Source organism: Sciurus carolinensis, chromosome X, assembly GCF_902686445.1.
Source record: "Sciurus carolinensis chromosome X, mSciCar1.2, whole genome shotgun sequence".
Lineage (NCBI taxonomy): Eukaryota > Metazoa > Chordata > Mammalia > Rodentia > Sciuridae > Sciurus > Sciurus carolinensis.
In genome coordinates, this window is record NC_062232.1 from 76947306 (window position 1) to 76964693 (window position 17388).

Consider the following 17388-nt stretch of genomic DNA (forward strand, 5'->3'; position numbering starts at 1 on the left):
ATTTGTATGACCACACCCACTGCAGGCTCAAGGATGTGGAAGGGAAAATTCCTTAGAGAAGAGACATTGCACAAGGTGCCCTAGGAGATTGATGCACCAGAATCAGTCACTCATGCACTCAAAGTCCACAGGATTTGTGATTCCAGGGAATCCAGGTACTGCATGAGCTGGCAGCACTTGGCATTATCCACATGGTGCTGATTCTGCCAGAAAATAGGATGCTAACATTAAGGGATCATGCAGACTTCCACCAAGAAATCAAAGGAAAGTTTTTGAAACCAAGCAAAGTATAGCAAGTTTGGAGTTCCTGCAGGCTTTCTCTGAGAGGAGTTATGCAGAAAGCTATAAAGGTAAAACTAAAAGTGAAATGGGGACACCACCAGGAAATAAGATATCTTGATAATGTGGACCATCTGATGAGAAAGCTGCTAGCTGTGAAGAGAGTCAAGCTAAAAGAGAGCCCATGTGTGCTACAACCAGCATGGCCAAAGGGGTGGAACTGTTGAAGACCTTTGGATAGTCCTTCTTGTAACCATGATTCCTAGATGCTGTATAAGAATTTATGGGCAGAGTTATAAGACCCATTTTCTCACCAGAGTTTTGGTCATGTTTCAGTCCCATCACTTCTTTCTGTGACCATATTGGTTTTTGGAATAGGAATGTTTACTCTGTGTGTGTGTGTGTGTGTGTATATATATACATATATATATACATACACACATGTATGTATATATATATATGTATATATATATGTATGTCTGTATATATACATACAAATTTGTTTTTGATTTTTACTATGACTCACAGTCAAGAGATTGCTGAGTCTAAGGGGAGGCTTTGGAATCTACTTTTGGGCAGTGCCAGAATGGTTAAGACTATGGGACCCTTAGAGATGGACTATGAATTTTCTGTTGTGAGATAGACATGAGTTTGGGGGAATAGGGTGGACTGTTATTGTTTGAATATGAGGTGTCTCACAATAGCTCCTGTGTTAATACAGGAATGTTCAGAAGTGAAATGATTAGAGTTGACAGCTGAAACCTAATCAGCCCATCCCAGTTGGAAGGGAGTTACTGGGTACTGTGTGGTAACTGTAGACAGGCAGGGTTTGGCTGGAGGAGGTGGGTCTCTGGCAGTGTGTCCTCGAAGTGTTCATCTTCCCTGTAGCTTTCCCCCCTCTTCTCTTTCTATTCTCTCCAATACTTTCTCTGTCTCTCTCTGCCTCCCTCCTGGCCACCACAAATGGAGCAGCACTCCTCCACCACACCCTTCTACCATGATGTTCTGCCTTACCTTCAGCCCAGAGCAATTGACTAGACAGAATATTTACTAAAACTTTGAAACCATGAGCCAAAATAAACTTTTTCTCCTCTAAGATGTTCTTGTTGGATATTTTGGATGTGGTGATGCAAAACTTGTGAAAAAATAAACCATTTAATAACCCAAACTAAAACAATAAGAAACAGACCTAAATAGACTTTTCTCAAAGAAGATATACAATTGACCAACAGGTAGATGAAAAACTATTCAATGTCACTAATCATCAGGGAAATGCAAATAAAAAAAGCAATGTGGTATCTTCTCACTCTAGTAAAAATGGCTATTGTCAAAAAGACATAACAAATGATGGCAAGCATATGGAGAAAATAGAACTCTTGCTCACTGCTGATGGGAATGTAAATTAGTATGGCCATTATTGAAAACAGTATAAAATACTGTTTTCAAAATATTCAAAACATTGAAAATAGAACTACCAAATAATCCAGCAATCCAACTACTAGGTATATTCAAAGGAAACAAAGTCAGTATATTGAAGATATATATGCCCTCCCACACTCGTTGCAGAACTATTCACATTAGCAAAGATGTGAAATCAACCTAAATGTCAATCATAAGATGGTATATATACACAATGGAATACTTTTCAATCATTACAAGGAAGGAAATCCTTTCATTTGTGACAACATGGAGGAACCTGGAACACATTATTTTAAGTGAAATAAACCAGACACAGAAAGACAAATACCATATCATCTCACTTATATGTGGAATCTAAAAAGTTGAAATCATACAAATAGAGAGTAGAATGGTATTCACTGGAGGCTGGAATGGTCAGGGTGCAGTGAAGCATGGGGCGATATTGGTCAAAGGATGCAAAGCTATAGTTAGGAGAAATAAATTCAAGATACCTATTGTACAGCAAGGTGACTATAATGATATGTTGTGTCCTTGAAAAATGCAAGAAAAGTGAATGTCAAGTACTCTCATCACAAAAATAAGCTTTTTTAAGTAATGAATTTGTTAATTAGCTAAATTTAAGCATTCTTCAATATATATATACTTCAAACCATGTTTTAAAAGATAAATACATTATCTTTCAATTTAAAAAATTAAAATTAAGAAAAAAGGAAAATATGGTTATATGCAAAATAAAGTAGTATTCAGTCTTTAAAAATAAGACTATCATTTGAAACAACATGAATAACCTAGAGGACATTATGCTAAGTGAAGTAAGCCAGACATAGAAAGACAAGTATTACAAGGTCCCAATTATATGTGAAATTTGAAAAGGTTGAACTCATGGAAGTTATGCACAGAATGGTGGTTGCCAGATGCTGAGGGAAAAGTTGGTCTAAGGTGACAAGGTTTCAGACAGAAGAAATAACTTTTTAAGGATCTGTTGTAAAGCATTGTGACTACAGAATAATAAAGTACTATGTATTTTAAAATTACTAAAAGAGATTTCAGTGTTTTCATAAAAATAATAAGACTATGAAGTGATGAATATATTAATTTGTTTGGTGTAACCATTACACAATATATACATATAACAAAACATTTTATTATTTCCCATATTTTACACAATTATTATTTGTCAATGAAAAATTTTTAAACAAGAAAAAAATGACCATGAATAAAAAGAACGTATCAGTAATATATTCTTCTAAAAGGTTTTCAGAAAACATTTCCTAGTTTAAAAGAATGTCTTTTAAGAATGTTATTTCTTACCTCTTCTCACAGTTAAATTGGTGCAAGAGTCTTTGATCAAATATTTCTTATCAGGCTAAGCTTGAAATATTCTGTCATGTGAATGCATATTTTATCAATGAAAATATCACTGAAAATATCACTGGCACTACCCTTTTCAGTGTATAAAGTGACAGTTGGCATTTTAAAAATAATTTGCAGATTCATCAAGGCTGCTGTATGGTTCATCTTTGCAGACAGGGTTAGCTGAAATTTCAGTTGCTATTTTGGCCACAGGCAAGCAATATAGCAAAGACCCCAAACTGCCCTTTAGCCAGTTTGATGATTGTCTGGTGATGGTGAATACAAGCAATGAAGAAGTGACTGCCTGGCACTAGAAGATAAGCTTTCACTAAAGAAGCAACTAATCGGTTTCTGTTGAAAGAAAATTTGACAATATAGAAGTCAAAAGGTTTCATGTTCTGGTTTTCCTCAATGAACAGTTTGCAACATTTAATCTTGAACTCCTAAATTAGGGACTAAGAACACTTTCAATGATGTTCTCTCAATTACTTTTCCTTCTGGGCAAACATTCCTGAATCAGTAAATTTTGAGATGGTGCTGATATAAGAGTATAAAATAAGACCAAAAAGTGGAGTTGGAAATAAAAGACCTGTTAATAAGGTGCCAATCAAAGACTTAAAAATCTTGACTTGGTATCTCTTCATATGTAGAATATCATTACATCTCCTTGACCTCAGTTTGCTATAATCAGTCTCAGCTCTCATATTATTGTGATCTTAAGATTACAATTTTAATAGTCACTTCCTAATTAATTCTTTTAATTTAAGTTCTTCACTAAATGAACATATTTTAAGCTGAAATCAGAGATTTGGCATGATTCATTCTATGTATGATATATACATATATAAGGCATGGTCTAATGGAAAGAGCAGTAAAATAAGAGTAACATTTCTGCCTTGTTCTGTTATTGTCAACAATAAATACACAATGATAAAAAATGTAGAATTAGAACTGAGATGGAGTAAATAAAAGATGATCTTGAAAAGTAGGCAGAGACTGAATCGCAAAGACCTTTGAAAATTCATTGAGAAAGCCATTTAGTAGCATCAATATTTAGAGCATAAGGGTGGTTTGACTAGGTGTTTCAGAAACATAAAAAAACAATAGCATGTGGACCTATATTGACACAGGGAAGAAAGTGGACAATGAGAAGTTTATTGAAATAGTTCCTTGGTAGTAAAAACTGAATATTTGTGGATTAGGCCATTAGACATGATGAAAACTTTACATTGCATCACAGAAGGAAGATTATATTGCAGTGATGAGTCTCAAATTGAGAAGATTCTGGAGAGGACAGTGGAATTTGAATGAAAATGAGCAAAACAACGGTGGAAAAAAGACTTGAACTTTATGAAAACATTAATATCCAGACCCTACTTTAAGAACACTGAGACACTGACTTTCAGACATCAAGATTAAATTTAGATTCTTCCCACTAGAGCAGAAGTAGCTTCTGATGTTAGTAGGATATCCACATAACTTTTCATCAAAAGTGAAACATTTATCAGAGAGAATGAAGGTACTGTTAATAATTTATACAAGAATAGCAGATAAAAATCAAGATCCTCCTTGGGAATACAAGAACTTATTATACTTACCTATCTCTTCTATGAGGTTTTGCTCAAGAACTTTGGAAAGTGTAAGCTAAAGTTGAAAAGTTTCCGTTACCTTTATCTTGAGGCAATTGGAGCAACTCCACCGGGGGAAAATGAATCTTCATGATAAAATAGATAGAATGCTAAACTATTTCACATCTAGTAAATGCAATTTGAAGTGAAATATACAGTACTGCTTTAAAGACCTGGACTCCATTTCTTGCTTCAATTTACTATATGTGTGACCCTGGGAAAATTGAATCTCAAAAATCTTCTTATGTTATTTATAAAAATAGAAATAATAAGGCCAGTTCTCCTTATATAACTCTTTTAGGGATCAGATAAATTAGTATAAAATAAAGTTTTCAAAATCTTTGAACTTCTATGAAAATATTAGAACATTACTATTATTAGATATTATTATTCTAACCAATTAAATAATTAAGTCTATTGACTTAAAAGATATTCAACATAATATAACACCCAGTATGAGAATTAACTTACATACCAATAATAAAATAACTAATAGAGAATGAGGATTTTTTTTTTTTTGGTCCCATTTATGAGTTTGGTGTTAATTTGAGGAAAGTGTATAATTCTAACTTAACTAGTAGTACACAGATTTGGGAATTTCTACTATGTTTTAAAGCAATTCTTCTCTAATTTTTTAATACAAATATATGCAGTACACTTGGGACTTAAGAAACTTACCTTTCATCTAAACTGATCCTTTAATTATTTTAGTGTCATACAATTCATGAATAAAAAGGGTCATTGAGTTGAAATGGGATGACAAAGTCAAAAGTCAATTGTCTAGGAACAGTATTTTTGAAATGTTTTGTAGCACCATGAATACAATGTATAAATTCATTCATACTTTTTAATAAAAAAGTCTATGAATCTTGTTCCCTTTCTTCTTTTTTAAAATCCTCTTTCTACTCCTCCAAATAAATTACATATGAAATTTGGGTCACCTTTGTCAAAGAAGAAGAAATATATGCATGTAAGCGTAGAACTTGTCAGAATGAGATAGTAAGTACAATTCTGGTCTATTTTGAAGAGGACGTGACCTTTAAAAGTAAAGAAGTGCTCCCAAGTAACAATGAATTGTCATATAGAAGGAAAAGGTTTGATTAAAGATTTACATCATGGGCTAACTAACATACCTAGAAAATGCAACTTGAAAGAAAATATATTGGTCTGGATATATATATATATATATATATATATATATATATATATCATTATGTCCAGATTATTAAAGAAATATTCTGAAATTAAAGAATATTTCATTTAATCACCTTTATAGGGAATGATGCTATTTTAAAAATAGATATTAGGGTCGGAAGCATTCAAAATAGAAAAGATATCAGCAGTTCTAACCTGCTGCCTTTTAATAAATGCTAAAAAGATGAAAGTAAGCTCAACATCTTCTATTAGGTGATTTAAAAAAGTGCTTATGAACCTGTTGTGAGGAACTTTTCATGTCTAATAATGCAACACTTAGAGAAAAAGAAAATTCTGAATGATGAAATAAGAAAAATTCTGATAGAGTCTTCTAAACCTTCATGCTAACATTATTCTCATAATACTATTTCAACTTTATCTATTGCTGTGTTAATAGGTTGCTAGTAGATTTATTTTCTCCCAATTTCCCTTATGATTTTTTCCTAGTTTAAGGGATGTTTTTGCAGATCTGAGTATTCTGAATACAGAGCTTTAAGAAAGATGTAGATTTCTCATTTCAAGCTGTGAAACTTACACAAGAGAGAACTCAGTGGGGAGGATTTATCTGGCTTCACAGCTATGGCTGAGCTGTCAGAACAAAAGGATTGCACCAGAATAGAATTGCACAAGAAGAAGGAAAATACCAAAAGTAAAATCTCTTTGCTTGATATAACATAACTTACTAAACATGAGTTACACTTAGTGTTACAGGACTGGGCCTTCCAGGAAACTGAGGCAGCATGAAGCCCCCCCCCCTTTTAAATCTTGATTCTTGCTATTAAGTCAGAAAGATTTCAGACATGTTGCTTAGAGTAACAGGCATAAGGTTATTGGAAGGGTTAGAAAAGCAGAAAAGGGGTCACTCTCAAGGGAGAGAGTGGGTTCTCTTGGAGACAAGAGGGACAACATGCCTCTCCTGGACTATACAGTGTTCTAGAGTCCCACCCAGGTCTACTTCTTGACTTTTAATTGACAGCAGGATGACATCAGATTTTCAAGTACCCACTGCCATGACCACCCTAGGTCACTTTTACATAAGCTGACCAGTTCTAATTGGATCCTGTTCTTACAGCTTTTATAGTTTTTTTTTTTTTTTTTTTTTTTACCCTTTCAAAATATTTCACACATTTATTTTTCCTGATATATTGAAGCTTACCAGTCAGTTTTAGATTAGTGGTATTTTAAGTGGCTAAATTATATATATGTATGTATTGAAGACTTGAATAACAATATTTAAAGATCTTAATAGCTGCTGATTTCTTTAAAATTTTTAAATACTATGATTAAAATTGTTTTACTAGAAGAATTGTATATAAGAAGAAAACATACCTTTTCCTGGTTATAAGCAATATTAAGCTATTTACTAAGGGACTTTGTATAATATCTCCTTAGGTATGAAAAATATTTGTTTTTCTCTCACCAAATTTATAATCCTTTACCTTAATGTGTGGTTTGTGTGTGTGTGTTTAATTTTTGAAAATAATTTTTCTATAATTTATTATTAAAAATGTATCTTGGAAAAGACAATAAAATCTAGTTTGTTATGTCAAAATATGTCCAGTATAAATGAACATTGGATAAATTTAATAAACCTAGTTTTTAATCACAGTAAATTGAATGTCTGACCATAATTAATTCAAAGAGAATACAGAGTCAAATGAGCTTACTAATGAATCTTAACTGAATTATCTTCTTTTTTTTTAATTTAAAATCTATTTATTACATATATTACTTATATTTTCTTTCTTTTTTTTTTTTTTTTTTTTTTTTAATCTTAGAGCTTTTATAGTTATCTCCCTGAATTCTGGAATCCTATCTGTGTAAGGTTGATAAAATTTCCCTTCTTCAGGGTAACTGGTGCTCTTCTTATCAACATTATTTCGGGTCTGCATTTCTCCTACTGATAACAGGTGGTTTGGCGAGAAATATGACATACCCTGTCCACTTAAGCCAGGCAGGGCTGCACATAATTTTTTTCTTGGAAAAGAAAGCATGTGGGGGTTAGCTTATTGGGATCATTTTACAGAACTAGTCCCTTAACCTCATGTTACCACCACTCACATCTGTCTGTCCCCATCACTAGAATACTAAATGTGTAGCTATATTATTTGGACTCAAGTGGATTGTATGACACATGTAAACAGTTTTAATATGTACATAAGTTTTATATAGTTTAATTCCAGATAGAACTTCTTTATTTCCAGATAGAACTTCTCTGACTAGTGTAGTCATTGGCAAATTTACTGCCCTGGACCAAAACTAGTCAAATAGCTTTTTTTTTGGCGGGGGGGAATTATTAATATTCAATATTTTATTGAGAAGTAGCCAGAATTATTTTTATAAGTATTGTCTATGACTGCTTTTGTGTTATATTATTAGAATTGAGTATTTGCAACAGAAACTGTATGGCCTGCAAAACCTAAAATATTTACTATTAAAAATTTTTGCTGATGCTTGCTCTAGTTTTGTTATTCCTTTGCTTGTTCTTCCATCTCAAAGTAATAGAATTTAAAAGAAAAGATAAAAGAAGGAAAATAGTGGACTAGAACCATCACCAAATAGTAGCTACTCCTGGAGATTGGATACAGTTCTGTGACTGCATGATGAGGTAGGAAAGTCATGAGAAAGTGTTGACTGCAACTAAAAGACTCAACAACCAAGTGAAAACCAGAAATATAAGTATTTGAGAATAGAAAGAGATTTAAAAAAAGAAATAGACTGAACCAATGCTAGGCACATGGTAGCTGGTAAAAGAGAGGAAGCTCCCCTCCAATGAGCTGAAAGAGTTTCCCAGAGAGTTTAAGAAATGCAGACTCCACTGCCAAGGAAAACTGCAATCTGAACAGAAAATAGGCTCCTGATACTGCGAAGTCAGTCAGCGTGGAGAAGAAAGTGAAGGGGCACTTCTCAGCAGACTTGGTGAAAGCTGGAAGGGGAGTCAACTTACAAATCAGAACATTGTTTAAACTGTCTGCACAGGAAACTAGAAATTCCTGCAGTTTTCCCTGTTTTTGTGTATGTTGCTTCTCTCTCTCTCTCTCTCTCTCTCTCTCTCTCTCTCTCTCTTTCTCTGTCTTGTGGTATATGTGTGTGTGTGTGTGTGTGTGTGTGTGTGTGTGTGTCTCGTGTGTATACTCAAGACCCAAAAGCTAACAATGCTTTACTTCTCCCTGAATTGGTAGATGCCCAACCTGTGAGTCCATTAGAACAAAGCAAAGAGACAGTGGGACAGACACAGACAGCAACAGGATGTGCAGCTGCTGGTCTGTGGGTCTATGAAGCAGAGAAATGCAGAAGGGACTTTCTTTAGAAACTGGCAGTCTGCACACTGTGACACAACAAAGCCTGCTAAAGTGAAAGTGGGACCTGTCTGGGTAAGGTTGAAACCTACTACTCAATACAGTCTTTCTGGACCTGATCATCATCCCCATGACCAGAGGTGTTTGGAGGATCTGTTGGGGCAAACTGGGCACTTCCACACATACCCCCTAGCACAGGGATTAAGGGTCCCTGAAGGAGAGGTGTGGTACAATTTGGATCAGTCCATGGGCTACCTGAGTGAGAGTGCTGGCTAGCAGCTCCTAATAGATCCATACACTGCAATTAGTGTGACTTCTGCTCTCAACTGGACAATGCTATCTCCTCCACCCCCAGCATTCGCTAGCAGGCGAGGAGGGGTAGAACTCAGCATACAAATTACCTTAAAGGAGTTTGGCTGTTTGGGTCAACAACGGGAACAAGTTGTATGATAATTGTGTCCCATAAGCTTCCTCTTAGCTGGGATATTCTACAATCAAAGTTCCAGAAAGAAGTGTCTCTATTTTAAATACCCCAGCAAAGAGAAAGATGAATCTTTTTATGATTGCTGTTACATTCATATTTTTGTAAATTGTTTTGCTGTGTCTTCCTCATTATTTGCTTTTTTTTGTCAGAGTCCTATCTAATTTTACCAATTGGAGTTTTATCAGTACTCTTTTCTTCATTCTCATCTCTATTCTCTTTCCTTCTAATTTTTTCTTCCTCATTTTCTTCATTTTTCCTTCACTCCCCCACCTGTTTCCCCTTCTTTCGATATAATCTATTAAGTATACTATCATTATTACTTAAATTTTCAGCCTATTCTGTATTATTTCTCACCCACTTTTCTCTTAGTGAGTAGACTTGTAGAGATCTTCAGTAATAACTTTTCTATTATTTGGTGATATATTGTTTGCCTTTAAGTTATCACTGTTACTGGTGGCTACTTTCTCCTTCCAAGAAATTGATGGTGACCAAACATATCAATCTGATCACACAGATTGAGTGCTTTGACAGTGAAAAACACCCCCAGTTCAGGAAAAAATATAAAGAGATAACTGCTCAATAAAAAAAACTAACAAAATACAAAAAGAGGATTTCATGACAACAGATACAAAAGCAACAAAGAATCACAAGAAACATAAAGAAATGAACCAACATGAAACTTCCAAAAGTTTAAATCTTATCAATGATTGAATTCACAAATATTGAAGTGGATGAAATGTTGACAATTTTAAAACTTGATTGTTATAATAAATAAAAAATTAGAAGAAAAAATAAGGAAGGAACTACTGCAGACAACACAGTGTGTTAAAGAGTACATAAATTAAGATTTTGGGAAAAAAACCAGAAATCTTGGAAAAGGGAGTCAAAATAAGTCAAATAAAAATCTCAATTGAAGGTCTCTTAATACATTAGACTAATTAAAAGACAGAATTTCAGAACCTGAAAACAATGTGAATATACTTGACCATTCAGACAGTATTAAAGAATAAAGAGGCCGAGGTTGGGTGCCATCGTGGAGCTAGTGGGCAGGCTGGCTGCCCGCCCAACCCCCACACCGAGGTTGGACAACTTCACTGAGCAAACCCGCCTGACCCCCACACCAAGGTCAGATGCCATCACTGAGCCTGCCTGCCTGCGCCCTACTACTGAGGGACACTGCAATTGCCTCTGTGCTGACTCAGTGCACCCTCCCTGGGGCTCCCCAGCTTCTTTGGAGGCTGGTGAAGGCATTTTGAATTATTCCTGAGGGTGTGGCCATCATCATTAGAAGGGCAACTCCCTTCCTGAGACACCTACAGGAGACTGGAGGACCTTTGACAGAACCCAGGAGTCAAGAAGAGGAGGTATTGAGAGACTCGGGACCAACTCAGAGCCACCGGGTGAGTCTCTCCCACTGGGCAGGCTCACCAGATGGGACAGTAGTCCCTAAACACAGGGAACTTTGTGGAATAAAGTGGCCTAGTGAGACTCCCCCACTGGAGCCATGAACTCGGTCAACCAGGAGCATTGCACAGTGAGAGGTTTTGACGCAGAGTGAGGGTCCAAGGCCCAGGTGGCAGAACTGGACTGCAGGCTACTTCTCAGAGGAGGGCCAAACAGCAAGGAATTCCCTTGCAGGGCCAGGCTCCCCAACCCAGGCAGTAGGTTTGGACCCCTGGGAATGTTGCAGAGGAGGGCTGCCCAGTACGGGTGGTAGTTCTGGACTGAAGGGAACTTCTTGGAGGAGAACTACCCAGTGAAACATCCCCACCAGGTGAGTCTTCCCCACTGGGAGAGGCTTTCCCACCAGGGCAGTAGAACCAGAGACACAGGCCCAGACCAGATGTGCCCCAGTCTGTAGTCTAGTCCCCCTTTGACTGACCATCAGTCAACAAGTGGAGGTGCCTCTGCCCACTGACAGGGAATATACCCCACCTGAAGGCCACAACCCCCAGAGAGGCAGCTTCCTTGTGGAGCAGCGCATTATCAAGTTCCTCCAAGACTTCAGGCTACTGAAGGCTAAGAGGTGAGTTATTGGAAATCTACAAAGACAATAGTAGTCAATAGAGGAAATCTGCAATATCTCAGAGTTTCACTACTAGAGAGGTAGTTACCTCAGCAATATGAGAACACAAAGGAAGAAAATGTCCCAAACAAACCTAGATGCTACAGCACTAAAATCCAATTACAGAATGGCAGAAGAAATGTCAGAAAGGGAGTTCAGAAAGTACATACTTAAAATGATCACAGAAGCAAATGATGAAAGAACAAATGCAGTCTTTGAATGATCACACCACTCAACAGTTAAAAGAGCAAATGCAGGAAGCAAAAGATCATTTCAAAAAAGAGTTAGAGATACTGAAAAAAAACCAGACAGAAATCCTTGAAATGAAAGAAACAATAAACCAAATTAAAAACTCCATAGAAAGCATAACCAATAGGTTAGAACACCTGGAAGACAGAACCTGAGACATTGAAGAAAAAATATTTAACCTTGAAAACAAAGTTGACCAAACAGAGAAGATGGTGAGAAATCATGAACAGAATCTCCAAGAATTATGGGATATCATGAAAAGGCCAAATTTAAGAATTATTGGGATTGAGGAAGGCACAGAGAAAAGCCAAAGAAATGAACAATCTATTCAATGAAATAATATCAGAAAATTTCCCAAACATGAAGAATGAAATAGGAAATAAAATACAAGAAGCTTATAGGACTCCAAATACACAAAATTACAATAGACCCACATGAAGGCACATTATAATGAAAATACCTAACATACAAAATAAAGACAGAATTTTAAAGGCTGCAAGAGAAAAAAAAATCAAATTACATTCGGGGGAAACCAATATGGATATCAGCAGAGTTTTCAACCCAGACCCTAAAAGCTAGAAGGTCCTGGAACAACATTTTTCAAGCTCTGAAAGAAAAAGGATGCCAACCAAGAATCTTATACCCAGCAAAACTTACCTTCAGATTTGATGACGAAATAAATCCTTCCATGATAAATGAAAGCTAAAAGAATTAACAAAAAGAAAGCCAGCATTAAAAAACATTCTCAGCAAAATATTCCATGAGGAAGAGATGAAAAACAACGATGCAAATCAGCAACAGGAGGCGCTAGCCTAAAGGAGAAACCAAGTTGTGCCAAAAAACAAAAATGAGCGAAATGATCAGGAATACATATCATATCTCAATAATAACCCTGAATGTTAATGGCCTGAACTCATCAATCAAAAGACATAGACTGGCAGATTGGATTAAAAAGAAAGATCCAACAATTTGCTCCCTGCAAGAGACTCACCTCATAGAAAGAGATATCCACAGACTAAAGGTGAAAGGATGGGAAAAAACATAACATGTACATGGACACAGCAAAAAAGCCGGAGTATCCATCCTCATTTCAGATAATGTGGACTTCAAGCCAAAGTTAGTCAGAAGGGATAAAGAAGGACATTTCATACTGCTTAAGGGAAGCATAAATTAGCAAGACATAACAATCATAAATATCTATGCCCCAAATATTGGCTTACCCATGTATGTCAAACAAATCCTTCTCAATTCCAGAAATCAAATAGACCACAACACAATAATACTAGGTGATTTTAACACACCTGTCTCACCACTGGGCAGATCCTCCAAACAAAAATTGAACAAAGAAACCATAGATCTCAATAACACAATCAATAATTTAGACTTAACAGACATATATAGAATACACCATCCAGCAAAGAGCGAATACACTTTCTTCTCAGCAGTACATGGATCCTTCCCTAAAATAGACCATATTTTATGCCACAAAGCTAATGTTAGCAAATACAAGAAGATAGAGATACTACGTTGTATTCTATCAGATCATAATGGATTGAAATTAGAAATAAATGACAGAGTAAAAACCAGAAACTACTCCAACACATGGAGATTAGTAATACACTACTGTATGATGAATGGACAACAGAAGACATCAGGAGGGAAATTAAGAACAGCACCTGGAGATTAAATAATACGCTATTATATGATAAATGGACAACAGAAGACATCAGAAGGGAAATTAAAAAATTCTTAGAGGTAAATGAGAACAAAGATACATCATATCAAAATCTACGGGACACTATTAAAGCATTTCTTAGAGGAAAATTTACTTCATGCAGTGCATTCAATAAAAGAAAAAATCAACAAATAAACAACCTAACACTATAGCTCAAAGCCCTAGAAAAAGAAGAACAGAGCAACTCCAAATGTAGTAGAAGACAGGAAATAGTTAAAATCAGAGGTGAAATCAACGAAATTGAAATGAAAGAAACAATTGAAAAAATTGACAAAATAAGTAGTTGGTTCTTTGAAAAAATAAACAAAATTGATAAACCCTTAGCCACATTAACAAAGAGAAGGAGAGAAAAACTCAAATTACTAAAATTTGGAATGAACAAGGAAATACCACGACAGATACGAGTGAAATACAAAACATAATTAGAAGCTATTTTGAAAATCTCTACTCCAACAAAATAGAAAATCTCGAAGACAGGAACAGGTTTCTAGAGACATATGTTACCTAAACTGAACCAGAAGGACATACACAATTTAAATAGATCAATTTCAAGTAATGAAATAGAAGAAGTCATCAAAAGCCTACCAACAAAGAAAAGTCTGGGACCAGATGGGTTCTCAGCAGAGTTCTACAAAACCTTTAAAGAAGAGCTCATACTTCTCAAAATATTCCATGAAATAGAAGAGGAGGGAACCTTTCCAAACTCATTCTATGAAGCCAATATCACCCTGATACCTAAACCAGACAGAGACACATCGAGGAAAGAAAATTTCAGACCAATATCTTTAATGAATATTGATGCAAAAATTCTCAACAAAATTTTAGCAAATCGCATACAAAAATATATTAAAAAGATAGTGCACCATGATCAAGTGGGTTTTATCCCAGGGATGCAAGGTTGGTTCAACATCCGGAAATCAATAATTGTAATTCACCATATCAACAGACTTAAAGTCAAGAATCACATGATTATTTCGATAGATGCAGAAAAAGCATTTGATAAAATACAGCATCCCTTCATGCTCAAAACACTAGAAAAAATAGGGATAGTGGGAACATTCCTTAACATTGTAAAAGTTGTCTATGCTAAGTCGATGGCCAATATCATTCTAAATGATGAAAAACTGAAAGCATTCCCCCTAAAAACTGGAACAAGGCAGGGATGCCCTCTTTCACCACTTCTATTCAACATTGTCCTTGAAACTCTAGCCAGAGCAATTAGGCAGACCAAAGAAATTAAAGTGATATGAATAGGAGAAGAAGAACTCAAACTATCCCTATTTGCTGATGACATGATTATACTTTTAGAGGAACCTGGAAATTCCACCAGAAAACTTTTAGAACTCATAAGTGAATTCAGTAAAGCAGCAGATATAAGATCAATGCTCATAAATCTATTGCATTTTTATACATAAGTGATGAATCCTCAGAAAGAGAAATTAGGAAAACTACCCCATTCACAATAGCCTCGAGAAAAACAAAATACTTGGGAATCAATCTCACAAAAGAGGTGAAAGACCTCTACAATGAGAACTACAGAACACTAAAGAAAGAAATTATAGAAAACCTTAGAAGATGGAAAGATCTCCCATGTTCTTGGATAGGCAGAATTAATATTGTCAAAATGGCCATACTACCGAAAGTGTTATAGAGATTCAATGCAATTCCAATTAAAATCCCAATGACGTACTTCACAGAAATAGAGCAAGCAATCATGAAATTCATCTGGAAGAATAAGAAACCCAGAATAACTAAAGCCATCCGTAGCAGGAAGAGTGAAGCAGGGGGTATCACAATACCAGAACTTCAATTATACTACAAAGCAATAGTAACAAAATCAGCATAATATTGGCACCAAAATAGAAAGATATATCAATAGTACAGAATAGAGAACATGGACACAAACCCAAAAAAATACAATTTTCTCATACTAGACAAAGGTGCCAAATATATGTAATGGAGAAAAGATAGCCTCTTCAACAAATGGTGCTGGGAAAACTGGAAATCCATATGCAACAAAATGAAACTAAACCCCTATCTCTCATCCTGCAAAACATCAACTCAAAATGGATAATGACCTTGGAATCAGACCAGAGACCCTTCATCTTATAGAAGAAAGAGTAGGTCCAAATCTTCAACTCGTTGGCTTAGGATCAGACTTCCTTAACAGGACTCCCAGAGCACAAGAAATAAAAGCAAGAATCAATAACTGGCATAGATTCAAACTAAATAGCTTTCTCTCAGCAAAGGAAACTATCAGCAATGTGAAGAGAGAGCCTATGGAGTGGGAGAAAATCTTTGCCACTCATACTTCAGATAGAGCACTCTTTTCCAGAATATATAAAGAACTCAAAAAATTCTACACCAAGAATACAAATAACCTAATCAACAAATGGACTAAGGATATGAACGGACACTTCACAGAAGAAGATCTATAAGCAATCGACAGATATATGAAAAAATGTTCAACATCTCTAGTAATAAGAGAAATGCAAATCAAAACTTCCATAAGATTCCATTTCACCCCTATTAGAATGGTGATTATCAAGAATACAAGCAACAGCAGGTGTTGGTGAGGATATGGGGAAAAAGGTACACTCATACATTGCTGGTGGGGCTGCACATTAGTGCAGTCACTCTGGAAAGCAGTGTGGAGGTTCCTTAGAAAACTTGGAATGGAACCACCACATGACCCAGCTATCTCACTCCTTGACCTATACCCAAAGAACTTAAAATCAGCATGCTACAGAGATACAGCCACATCAGTGTTCATAGCTGCTCAATTCACAATAGCCAGATTATGGAACTAAACTAGATGCCCTTCAATTGATGAATGGATAAAGAAACTGTGGTATATATATATACAATGGAATATTATTCAGTCATGAAGAATAATAAAATTATGGCATTTGTAGGCAAATGGATGAAACTGGAGAATATCATGCTAAGTGAGATAAGCCAATCTTAAAAAACCAAAGGACGAATGATCTCGCTGATAAGCGAATGATGACACATAATGGGGGGTGGGAGAGGGGCAAGAATGGAGGAAAGAGGGACTGTATGGAGGCAAAAGAGGAGTGGGAGGGGTGAGGGGACGGAAAAAATAGCAAAATGAATCAAAAGCTATTACCCTATGTTAATGTATCATTACACAAATGGTATGCCTCTACTTCATGTACAGAGAAACAAGATGTATCCATTTGTTTACAATAAAAATAAATTTAAAGAAAAAAGAATAAAGAATAAGAAAATGTGATCGGAATATGCAAGTACAATAGAACATTAAGAGATATAATTTATGGCTCAAACATATTTAGAAAGGAGCAGAGAAACAGGCTTATGACATTGGAAGTGTACAATAAAACAATAGTAGAAAAATTTTCAAACCTTGGGAATGAGATGGACATCCAGATATTGGATACAATTAACACCAAAAACAGATAAGATAAGGATAAAAACCTCTTCATGATACATTATAGTTTGTGTTAGTTTTTTTGTTCCTGTTATGCAAATACCTGAGAAGAACAACTTAGAATGGAGAAGATTCATTTTGGCTCAGGGTTTCAGAGGATTCAATCCAGCAGACTTCAAGGCAGAAATATGGCAAAAGGGTGGGCATTAGAAAGCTGACCAGCTCACAGTAGCCATGGAGGAGAGAGGGAGAAAGAAGGAGGGAGGGGCAG